This window comes from Carcharhinus amblyrhynchos, chromosome 4 (genome assembly GCF_965287045.1).
Source record: "Carcharhinus amblyrhynchos chromosome 4, sCarAmb.v2.hapA, whole genome shotgun sequence".
In the NCBI taxonomy this organism is placed as follows: domain Eukaryota; kingdom Metazoa; phylum Chordata; class Chondrichthyes; order Carcharhiniformes; family Carcharhinidae; genus Carcharhinus; species Carcharhinus amblyrhynchos.
This window is the reverse complement of record NC_137327.1, coordinates 99824766-99838290: the sequence shown is the minus strand read 5'-3', so window position 1 is coordinate 99838290 and position 13525 is coordinate 99824766.

Sequence of the window (13525 nt, the reverse complement as noted above, 5' to 3'; positions counted from 1 at the left end):
CCGGTCTCATCACCTGAGCGTCCAAAATATTTAGATCCTGATCTCTCAGCAGCTAACTTATTTCCTCTTAATTTACGCTTAAGAGTGTCCGAATCTCTGACAATGATGTTATACCAATTCATTTTAGTGCCCATTCTTCCCAGTCCCTGGGAATGGGGAGAATATTTATGCAGAGAAAAATAGTCGTGACTGAATTATCTCTACTGCATGTTGAAATAACTGATGGATCTTGGAAGTAGAAAAAAAGAAACAAATGTTAAAATCATCTATTCTATTATTAAAACCACATTCCTCTCATTTCTACCCTTGTTTTCTCTTATTTTATCATCAATATTCTTTTAAATATCCCACGTGAAATGTACTCTACCCATTCTATAGGCTGAAACGCTAGAAAAGTTTATTTCATCTTTTTAGAGATAAAGCTCTATTGAAAAGTACAAATCGAATAATGCACTATTGAAACTAAATCGAATGCCTCTGAACGTGTCCATATTTCTGGGTTCACCTATTTTGCATGATTTGAGCATGCCTTGGGTTTGCCTAATGCCTTGAATGTGGGCATGAAGAATGAACCAAGCATTGCTACAGCCTTAACACATCTAAAGGGGAACTTGATGTATTTAGAGATAGCTACAGAAATATGCAGATATGCTTTAAACAGTTTCAGGGATGTCTGGATAAAGTCCTGTGGTCTGTATGTCCAAAAATCATTGATAGTAATCCCAGAGCTGGGAGGGAACTCTTTGTAACATTGAATGTGACCTGAGGCCTTTGCAATTCAACAAGTTCGCACTGTGGCACAGTGGTTAGCACTGCTGCCTCACAGCGCCAAGAACATAAGTTCAATTCCTGGCTTAAGCCACTGTCTGTCTTTCCATGTCTGCGTGGGTTTCCTCCCGTAGTCCAAAGATGTGCAGGTTAGGTTGATTGGCCATGCTAAATTGCCTCTTAGTATCAGGGGGACTAACTAAGGTAATTGCATGGAGTTGTGGGGATAGAGCGTGGGTGGGACTGTGGTCAGTGCAGATTTGATGGGCCGAATGACCTCCTTCTGTACAATAAGGATTCTATCAAGTTCCTACATTCCCTTGTCAAAATGTTCCTACTGTTCTCAGCTTCATTGCTAGATGCAGTCTGATGGCTAATGTCTGGGGCAGCTATGTTGTAAGGACTGAAATTTGATACATTGCAGTTGTACTTTCAGAGATTGAGGAAACAAAGTGCAACTGACCAGCACATATGGCAGACGTACTGCTTTCAATAAACATTTTCCCAAAAAAATTCTTAGGCTTCGAATTCTAAAACTGGAGTAAAACACACTGGGTTTTTCAATGAATCTCCCACACTCCGTGCACTGCAGAATGCCCCATCGTGAATCACGCTAAAAATCAGTGGCTCTATGCCCAGTGGGCAGTGCCAATGTGCCCCTGGGCGCATTGGCACTTTACGCCATGGCAGTACCAGGGGGTCCAGACTGGTACTGCTGGGGCATCCCCAGCAACTGACCGTCTTGGTGGCCTCAACTTCTACCCACCCCCCCCCCCCCCCCCCACCACCATTTTCACTGCAGCAGGGTTGGGTTGCCAGCTCCTCACAAGTGAGGATCTATAGTAAATCCCCCTGGAGTGAACCACTCCTGGCATGGGGGCGGGGGGAGGACGGTGAGGTGAGGGGGAGGGCAGTTGGTGAGGGGGTGCTGTGTGGAGGCTAGAGGACCCGGAAATTTCAGTCCCAAGCCTGCTGATAGGATTTAAATAGCATGTAAATGAGCTGCTGCATACATTATATAGTTCCATGCCGATTTCCGGGGCAGAGCTGACGGTGCTGGAAATCCGGTGCTGGAAGATGTGCAGAGGCTGGGACACCGAGCGCAAATCATGCAGATCAGCTGTTAGAATCTCCCAGCTTGCTGCGCTGAAAAAGCAGCACAGTGGAATGGGAGAATCACCCCCCTGGATACTACTGTTCCCCCTTAACATCGTGAAAGCATGCTCAGAACTGCATTCATGGAGTCAAATCCCTTTTCAATGCTCATATATTTGATCTGCCATTTCAATAGATCTGACAGAAGTCTCCATTCTGAGGGAACATAGTAGAAGCTGCATCTAACAAGAACCTCTGCAAGTTCTCTCCCTCATCCTTGAACATTGTTGTGCGTCAACCCTTCACCATTGCTATTCTACTACTACCAGCTGAAGACACCATGGGTTAAAACACATCATTAAAGGCACTAACTTGAACACTGCTCCATAGGTCAGAGAGTGTGAGGTAAGACAATGCTTGGAACTAGTAGAAGTATTATGTGAAAGTTACAATAGGCATGTTTGTAGCCATTTAACATACATAAAGTTGATAGTTTATTTGTGTCACAAGTAGGCTCACATTAACACTGTGATGAAGTGAAAATCCCCTAGTCTCCACACTCTGGGGCCTGTTCAGGCACACTGAGGGAGCATTTTGGCGTGGTAAATACACCTAATCAGCACATCTTTTGGACAGTGGGAGGAAACCAGAGCACCCAGAGGAAGCCCACACAATATATGCACATCCACACAGACAGTGACTCAAGCTGGGAATTGAACCTGGGTCCCTAATGCTGTGAAACAGCAGTGCTAACCATGTAACCCTGTCCCATGCACCTTCATCCCAGCCTCCTCTGGCACTGAGCACTGTCTTCTGCTGAGAAAACACCGTATATATTGCATTATACTTGCAATCACAATGCCACTAATCCAGATGAGGGTTTGTATATTTTAATGGCTAAGTAGACCACTTAATAATGTTTGTTATGCAAGCACAAGCAGGGCTAACAAATTTAAATACTGATCCTCCTGAGATGTTGGAGCTTCTTATGATAATTGCCATTATGTTTTGTCCACACTTTGTATGATTGCGTATGGGGATGTCTTAGAATGGGTCTAAAAGTCAGATCGGAAACTCAGTATGTGTTTGACCATGGCCCGCACAAGCAGAATAATAGGAATATATGAAAATCATACCTTGCAGTTTCTACTTTGTTATATTTAACAAAAAGTTTGCCAGTTTTTTTCTACAGTTTTTCACATGCCCACATTTTGTCACTTTTAATTATACGCGGGCCATACCGGAATGTCTTAATTAGCTGGCCTTTCTAATTTTATCACTATTTCCTAAGCACAAAGCAATCAGCAGGATTCTACATCAAATGAGCCTATTTACTTAATTTTGCATGTAACATTTGGCAGCTGCATCAGTGACAACAACAAACTTTTATTCAATTTACCTAACCAGCAAATGGATTTCTTAATTGCTGTATTGTCGGATGCTTTCCTTCAGTTTAGATGTTAAATCACATCTTTCCCCATGTTACAGGTGGACCAAACAAAAAGAAAGGAACTGAAGAAACGCAGACTTCTCGATCAATCTTTTTCACTCAACTACAACAACAAAGGAAACCACTAACAATGGATGAGCTGATCAGTCATCTAATATAGCTTATTATGTGGGATGCTGTAGGGTTCAAAACTGGCAACTGCATTTTGCTATATAAGTAGTCTCACAACACCAGGTTAAAATCCAACAGATTAATTTGGTAGCACAAGCTTTTGGAGTGCTGCTCCTTCATCAGGTGAGTGCCTGATGAAGGAGCAGCACTTTGAAAACTCTTGCTGCCAAATAAACCTGTTGGATTTTAACCTGGTGTTGTGACACCACTTACTGTGCCTACCCCAGTCCAACGCTAGCAACTCCACATCCTGGCATTGTGCAATTTGTCATTTATAAAGGGTTTTGACATATCATTAGGATTTAATCAGGCATTTGTAACAAAACTAATGACAAAAATAAAGGGTGCAAATGAACCATTTTGCCTACATTGGATCACGTATTACTTCTTTCATTGCTGACCAAAGTATACATGTAGGAGTAATATGGATTTCTTCTACGCACAAAAACAGAAAATGCTGGAAAATCTCAGCAGGTCTGACAGTATCTGTGTAGAGAGAATAGAGTCAACAGGTCTAATTTTATCATCACATTGCACCTGTTTTTGAGCACGAAAACTTGATAAAGTCGGGCGTGAAGTGAGTAACGAGATTTGCGTTCAGTTCCACACTGGTTCCCCCTTTACCAAGGCCTGCTGGTTTTTTTCAGGTAGAGTGCATATGGCGGCGCCTGAGAACAGGTCTAAAAGTCAGATCTGAAACACTCCCAGTTTCATGCCTGCCCAGCACTTAGAATCAAAATGGTAAAATAGGGCCCAATGTTTCAAGTCTGGATGATCCTTCAACAGCGTTCTGCTGCGATTTCACAGCATTTTGTGTTTTTGTTTCTGATTCCAGCATCTGCAGTATTTTGTTTTTGCATTATGGGTTTCTTCTATCTGTTTCCACAAACTACATAAATATAAATTACACCCTGGGATGCAAAATGAATTTCTTGAGGCACATTCCTTAGAAGCTTTCTTGATACCTTTCTGTTGTAGGTGTCAATCCATTCAATTTGGTCAGCTTGACACGTTATCAGGTATAGTCAGGCCTAGGGATATGTTTGTGTTTCAATGTGGAACCTTCTAATAGTTCAATTATGTTAATATATTTAAATTGCTAAACCACTCAATTCAAGACTATTGACCCTCAGAAGGTCCAGGTTCGATTTCTATTTGAAAACTGCAAAATGTGGTCAATGTAATTTAATTATAATCAATTCAGTTGTTAATGTATTTTATTTTGATCTACTTTCAAAGAAGTGTGAATGGTATGAATGCAGTTAGCTATATCTCAGTTACCAGTCAGTCTGAAAGTTTAAGCCGGTAATGAAACTGGGCTAGGTATGGTCCCATCATAATGTTTCATCAAACAAGACATAGGTGATCATTTTTTTAATGTTATATTGAAGAGTAGCACAAGAAAAATGTAATTTTGTATGGTTATTTTTCAGAAGAAGTTAAGATTGTAATTGAAGTAATTATATTGCTGGAATTGAATGTTATTAACTTATTTAGTTAATGTTAAATTGGTTTGTTGCTTTATGCTTCTGCACTGCTTGAGGTCGAACTTAGGTCTGGCATTATGATAAACCCATTAACAAAGAATGATGAGGCCATATGGCAGTATAATCTTCAAAGTTAGAATTTAGTGGCGAGTATTCTCTGTTTACTCTCATGTCTTGTTACATTTTGATAGATACTCGTACAATAAAGTTAAACTCTGGTCCAAAATGAATTCCACATCGACTTGGAGTGGTTTTGGCACTCAATGCCAGTCGTATGTCTATCTTTCATAATAACAAAATAGAAATAGAATAGTATAAATGCAAGTTCTACTTTCACTTCTTTTACACAAATGCACAGAAGATTTTCTATCAGTTATTGAGTAGATAAAAGTGTTTAAAAGATATAAGACAGTTGTGCAATGTTGGAAAGATTTATTTTGCTGTTAGCATGAGTAAACTTAATATTATCAGCCAGCAGAAAATATGAACTGCATTATGATTGTGTCAGGAGCCAATAACTTTTGATAGTATCAACTCTAACAAATGCCAGAGGTGCAGAAATTAGCCCATGGTCTGAAAAAACAGCTTTGTCTTTAATGCATTCATATAACTTCAATAAATTGTAATATTGTGCTTACATTTCATGAGATTACAGAGCAAGACCACTAACATTTCAAGTGGATATAAACAGATCAAAATGTGTATCTGTATTTATAGTTTGCAGCATCATTCTGAATATGGGTATGGTTCAAAGAACACCTTTGGCTTCTGCACTATTTAATGCCAAATGTACTACTCACCATCTTCTGGTATTGCGATCATTGGTTCAGCACTCTATGAATCTGAGTTAAGTGGTTTTAGACTGCATTTAGGACCGATTTTCTAAAGTTTCTAATAAGAAAGAATGGTGGTAATCTGCTGAGTTTAGAAGCAATCTTTGATCTGATGATAGAGATAATGCCATATATAAAGCAAGTTTTAGTTAAATTCACACGAATATAGTAACACTACTCCAAAAAAAATTTCACATTGTGCTTTTTCTGACCTCAGTTTTGTTCATGTGCTGATGATCATGATCCCAACTCAACTCAAATGGTAATGGCTGTGGTCAAAAACTTTTTTTAAACCTGAAGAGCTCTTTTTAAAAAAAAATGCTAAAAATAAAAATATTGAGGGTCATGAGATGAAAATTCAGGATTTCTAAGCTAAACACATTGCAATTTGCCAGTGTCATTGGTATAATACATAACTTGCACATATAATAAATAAAACACATGTATTAAATTTATATACCACAGAAAAAATCAAATCCAAAATAGACCTAACTGAATCACCACATTCTTTTTCTTTACAGAATTGAGGCATTCTTTTCGGCTATTGATTCTCATAGTAAATAAATGCTCCTAACTTTTTCTTCAGATGAATTTATCATTTCACATGTTGGAGCATTTTCAGACACTATGTATTAAGCTGGCTTTTATGGGAAGGACTTCCCTTCTTAATAAAGGCTCAGCTAACACAAAGACTCATGGAGAGAGTATTCTGGTAAAAGACATTTCTTTATTTTCCAAGTTTGGTCAACGTGCGAGGGAAAGAAATTTGGCGCAGTTCCAAATCAACTCTGAGATTACAACACTCTCAGTACTACAAACATACAATTTTGAAAGCCATTTGCCCACCCCAAGCTCACCCCAGCTGGGTATTAGCCAAATATTATTAGTATAGATTATTTACCTTGGCCAATAACATTTACCCTCTGACAGCATGGGACTACATGATCAGTTTGTGGAGCTTAAGAGTCTTTACGTCAGTCTCCTGATACATACAGACCCTCTTATCTGGTGCAACATACATCCTATTCATTAGGGCTGTCTGGGACCCCTGGAGTATCCTTGGTTCAATATGTATGCTATTACTAGAACTGTTGGCCTTTGATAAAAGTTGTTCTTCCTTTTGCTCAATAGTTGTATTGTTCTGAGGAATGTGGTTCTTATTATTTAACTACATTCCTTCATGCCTTCTGAGTGTTGTGTCATTGGCTAATACTGAATACATTTTCAAAAATACATGTCTAGATTCTCTAACACTGGTTATAGGTGCTTCTATGCAAACAGTATTTTTCAGGCACTTTGTAACTTCTCTTTACTCTATTCACTCTGATCTAATCTACCCTGATCTATTAGTCTTTTTATCCCAACTTAATCTAAATTCCCTCTTATATCAAGTTTAATAGAACAACAATATAATCATAAAGCTGTTCCACTCACCAAAGACATGCATTGTTGTGACAATATCAATTCAACAGATGCAGTTAAAGCACCATTAGCTTTTTTGTTAAAATATTACCATGACATTACAAAGTGCAGGATAATGATTAGCCTTGCATCACCACAATTAAAACAGGACTCTTGCATTTCTGGATTTAAGCTGAGATTTTCCAGGACATCCTCCCCACTGCCCTGCCAAAATATTCTGGTCCCACTGAAAGCCAATGGAGTTCTGGCTGGCCCAGTGCATCCGCCCCCTTGGTAGGATCCACTACAGTGAGATCAGAAAATCCGGAAAATTAATGAAAAGCACAATATAAGTACAAGTCTCTCTCCCTTCATGCAATTCGACAGGAAAGCTTTGGAAGTTGCAAATGAGATGTTGAAGAGCCACACAATGCTCTGGAGTTGAATGTTGTCAACTCCTCAGTTAATTTCAGTTCAGGAGAAGATTCAATAATCTTTTACACTTTTTATCTTATCAATGAGTTAAAATTTGCTTGGATCCCCAATGCATCACAAAATTTTGCATAGGACACAAACAGAACTAAGCAGATTAATTTCACTAATCTTCAAGGAAATGAATATACTCCTGAGAAAATGTGTGGGTTGAACCTTCCCTCTTATCGCTCATCCTGTGACATGGTGACACAGCTTAATAAAATGTCATCAGTGAATAATGAGTTTCTTTCATAGGAAATAATAAATGATCTCCAGGCTAAGTCCATTCCCCAAAAACTGAGCTAATTCAAACTATGTTAAATTGTACAACAGTACCAGCAAGCCATGACACTAAATAGCACAACCGTTTCCCACAACATCAAACCAGTCCAAAAGAAAGAAATGCCTATATTTATATTTCAGTGTGCGACGTGGGCATTACTGGCTGGCCAGCATTTATTGTCCATCCCCAGTTGGAAATCAACCACATTGCTGTGGGTCTGGAGTCACATGTAGGCCAGACCAGGGAATGACAGCAGATTTCCTTCCCAAAAGGATGTTAGTAAACCAGATGGGTTTTTTGGACAATGGTTTCATGGTCAACAGTCGATTCTCGGTTCCAGATATCTTGTATTGAATTCAAATACCACAATCTGCCATGATGAGATTCGAACTTACTTCCACAGGGGCTCCCAGAGAGCAGGTCGGTGGGAGTGCCAGCAGTTCTGATGGTGGTTGGTGGCCCAACATTGCACTCATTGAATTGTGCTCAGGGTCTCCGTTCAATGCCTCATCTAAAAGATGATACCACAGGCATTGCAGCTTTCCCTATAATCTGGACTGGAATATCAGCTATGAATTTTGCCTGCACGTTCTGGCTTGGGACATGAAACACAATAATCTTTCATACCATGCTACATTAAATAGCGTAGTTTCAACCCCACACTGTTTTTCATCCCAACAGTACGGTGACCAGCATAGTGCTGGCCAAGATATCTTGTGAGTTCCATGGAACCATGCTGACCCATATCAACTGTGGTATCAACACACTGGCCCTATTTTACCATTTTGATTCTAAGTGCTAGGCAGACTTGAAACTGGAGTGTTTCAGATCTGACTTTTAGACCTGTTCTGAGGCACCTCAATATGCACTCTGCCTGCAAAAATAACAATGATTCGTAAGTGTTGACGCTCGGCACTTACCTCCTCACTAACTGATGCGTTCGAATCAAACTTCTATGGAGCATGTCTGCTTTGCACCAATTCTGGATGGGCAAACGTTGTGGTAATGGGGGAAGTGCTGGTAAGGTTGGGTGTGCAGCCCATTAAGTCAATTTAAATGCATGCAAATTGGCACGGTCCCGATTGCAGCTATTCTTGGGCCTTGGTAAAGGGGAAACTGGCGTGGAGATGGGTGCCAATCGCTCTACATGCTTCATGCCTGACGTTGCCAAGTTTTCGCTCCCAAAAACTGGCAAATGTGATGGTAAAATTGGGCCTACTATGTTAACTATCAGTGTTACCCCCACACCAACATGTCAGACCCATATTACAGTGATAGCATCATCTTGTTTCATACCAATGTGACAATAACACACTTTGATAAACAGCACATCGTGCCCCAAGCCACTGCACAAAAAGTATTGAGTATCACAGTGCTACTTTGTTCCCCTGTGTCCGACTGCACTCTACATTTGATACGTTCGCTCAACCACAATGCCAGACTCCACATTACATTAACTAGGATAGCGTGCCAGCTCCATGGTATGTCAATTATACAATTACAGTCTTGTAGCAAGATAGGTTTAAAGAAGGCCATTTCAATGTTAAATGTATATTAAATGCTAACCCACAAGAAACAAGGAAAGTGTACAGCAGAGAGAAAGAGAGAGAAGAAAGAAAGAATCAAACAACCAATAGATAAATGCTAAATTTGCAGCCATGTGGCAAATCTAATTAAGCTAATGGCTAAAGTACACTTTCCACAAGTGCTGTTGGAAAATAATGGTGCAGCCTCATCAAAGAATAAAATACTATCACATTCACTCATCTTTTGGATATCTAAACTTTCATGTCAATTATACCTTTGCTTCAATTGTGCATCAGCAATGATGACTTTTTGTAATGTGACAATTGGGTATTGTGCCACCAAATTCAAATGTTTCCTAAATTATCAGAGTCTTAAAGTAATCGTTCATAAAAGACGGGTTGCCCACTATGTTCTGAACTGCCACTCGACGTGTAAGAGTAAGAGTAAATGGGTCTTTCTCAATTTGGCAGGCTGTGGTTAGTGGGATACTGCAAGGATCACTATTTGGGCCCCACCTGTTAACATTATGTATTAATGACTTGGATGTTGGGACCAAGTGCAATATTTCCAGTTTTGCAGATAATATAAAGCTAGGCAAGAATGTGTGTTGTAAGAAAGATGTAAAGTAGTTACAGGAGGATTTCGGCAGACATAGTGAGTGGGCAAGAACATGGCAAATGGAATATAATTTAGAAAAATATAAGATGATCTATTTTGGTAGAAGAAATAGATACACAGGGTGTTTCCTAAATGGTAAGAAATTAGGAAGTGTTGACATGTAAAGGGACGTGGGTGTCCTTGTCCCTAAGTCACTGAAGACTAGCATTCAGGTGCAGCAAGCTATTGGGAAAGTTAATGGAATGTTTGCCTTTATTGGAAGGGGATTTGAGTACAGAAGTGGTGAGATCTTGCTTCAATTATGTAAGAGTTTGGTTAAACTGCACCTGGAGTATCGTGTGCAGCTTTAATCCCCTTACCTCAGGAAAGATATTATTGCCATAGATGGAGTGCAACAGACTTGTTCCAGAGATGGTGGGAATGTCTTATGAAGAGAGATTGGGTAAACTGGACTATATTTTTTAGAGTTTCGAAGAATAAGAGGTGATCTCATTGAAACCAACAAAACACATTTAAAGGAATAGACAGGATCGATGCAGGTAAGATGATGACATTTCCTGCATAGCTTTTGGCAAGCCTATCTCTGTCCCAATCCAATCTTTGGCTTCCAGAATATGACGTGTCTGTGACAATGAACCTCACGAAATACTAGTGACAAAAATGGACTTTCTGATATCTCTCAATAAGTATGTCTAAGTCACTAAAGGTTTAGCTCTCGGAATAAAACTGAGTGGGCAGTTGCAATCACACTTATTTTTATTTCCTCTGCATGAACTTCTCAACAACAACAACCATTTGCATTTACTCACCTTTAGTGTGGCAAAACATCCCAAGACACTTAACTGGAGCATTAGACAACAATTTGAGACCGAGCCACATGGGGAGTATTAAGACAATGCTTTGTCAAAGAGGTAGCTCTTTAAGGAGCATCTTAAAGAAGGAATGAGAGAGATTAGGGAGGGAGTACCAGGACCTTGAGAGCTGAAGGCATGGCCACCACTTGTGAATTAAAATCTGGGGTGCACAAGAGGCTAGCATTAGAGATGCGCAGATATTTTGGAGAGTTGTTGGGCTGCAGGAGATAATGGAGATAAGAAGGAATTTGAAAACCAAGGTAATATTTTTAAAGTTCTCCTCTTCTAAATCCAGCACAGCACTGAAGTGGTCAGTGAAACTATATTGTTTAACATTGTAATTATGGCCAATGAATCAATAAAGAGTAAAACAATCTTGAAAATGCAAAGGTATGGCTGTATGCATCAACAGCACTGCAGTAAGTTATTCAAATAAATAATTCAAGTTATGTTGATAATGTGCTGTGCACAATGGACTAATATCTTTGCTAGTAGAATGTAGTACTAACAGTTTGGTGCTATTTCAGACTATATCAGTGATAGGCAGGCTGGGCCAATGAATGGGCCGCATGAGTGATCCTCCTTCATCACAGTGGGCTGCAAATTTGAATGCAGCCTTATTCACTGACCCTAACCCCATGAATAAAATTAAATACAAATAATATGCACCAAATATTTCATCAGTTATAGACAATTCTTAATCATTCATATATTAATAGAAACATCAACTTCAAATGGTAACAGCAAAATAAATATTTACACTTTGTATGCTGAGGGAGCGCATGGGTCTCACAGTCAATGCTGTGTGCAATCAGCATGTTTTACCTCACTTCACATGCACTTGCCTTTGCTTTTTTTGCGCAAATCACTTCAGTCATGGAGGTATTTAAAAAAAACTATATGGATCAGTGGAATGTGGCAACCCTGCGCATGAGCAATGCTCAATAAAATGTGTGGAATTTTACTGGCACGGGCGCCTGAGGCTTGTACGATCCTGCCCAACGTCAACATAGAATGCCGTTCTCCAAGCCCCACATGCCCCCGGAATCGGGGCAGGCGTGTTGGTAAAATTCTGGCCAGTGTGTCATGGGCACTTGTGGACCCCAGGCTGCAAGTTGCCCACCACTGTTTAGTCACTATTTACAGTGCTGTACTTAATGAGTTAATGTCTCTGTTTATGATCTGTAGTGCTGAATAGTTTCCATGGCTTAATTGATGTTATTTAATGCTCTATGGGTTAAATGATTGTATGCAGAAACAAATGGGTTAATTTGTGCCAATCATACATCATACTCAACTTGTTGATCTTATGATAATGTGCAATGTTGAATGGAATAAGTCTCCACTGATCTCACACAGTATTCATTTGGTGAACATCTGTTTATAGTGTGTTGTATGCAATGGTTAAGATCATTACTTATAATGTGTAGTGTTCAATGTTGCTCACTCAACAGAAAATGTGTTATGCTAAATGAATTAATTGCTCTATAATGTGCAACACTCTGTTAATCTCTTTGTTAAATGTGTAATAGTCAATAGGTTAATCTCCCTGTTGACCGTGTGTATGATAATAAGTTGTTCAAACACTTCCTTTTAATTGTGAATAGTTTTCAATGAGTTACAAATATTGCACACCATTCAATGAGTTAATTTCTGTTACTGCTGCCAAGCACTCAATCAGACAAAAGTTCTGCGGAGAGTGTGCGCATCTCAATAGATGGATCACTGCTGATAGTTCATCCAATTCTGATGAAACATTATGCCTGGAATGTTAACTTTTAATTTCCCTCAATGCTGTGCTTGATTTATTGAACATTTTACTGTAGTTTCCGGCGGGGGGGGGGGGGGGGGGGTGTTCTGAACTCCAAGTACAGTATTAGGTTTACTCTGTGGATAAAAATTTTTAACATCCTGTAGTACGCAACAGTCAATCATTCAGCTTGCAAGAGATGTCATCTCACCAGAAAATTGCGATTACAAAAGTTACTGTGATGATTGGGTGTGAAAATAATGTGGTGTAATTGATGCCAGTAATATTTTTTGGTGTAGTTTGGTATATTGAGTTGAAGGATTACAATGATAATATTAATGATAGCTTAATGACATCATATATGTGGTTTAGATTACATGCAGTATTAAGGCGCCCTTTTTTCATGCAAATATACCAAGCCCCCAGAAAAATTCCCCTACTGTAAGCTTCCAATTCTGGATCACTGCATCGCACTGAATTTTGGTGAAAACTAAAAGTCCAATCGCATTTCACTTGGACATGTTACTGGAAGAATCTCATTTATTACCTCAGGTCAGAGTTTGAAACTGGGTCTCAGAGATAAAATGAAACAGTCTTATCACTGAAGGAGATGTTCATCCATTCAGTTTGGGATGATTCAAGCCCCCCAGGTGCCTGAGTCATCTCAAAGGACAGTACCTAATGCATTATGTCACACATGATAATGCAATAAACCAGTAATGTTAGGAAGATAACCAAACCTGTGAAATAAGCTTGCAAATGGACAGTTTGAAACCCTTCAAGTATTCAGTTTTAATACAATGTAGGAAGGTGA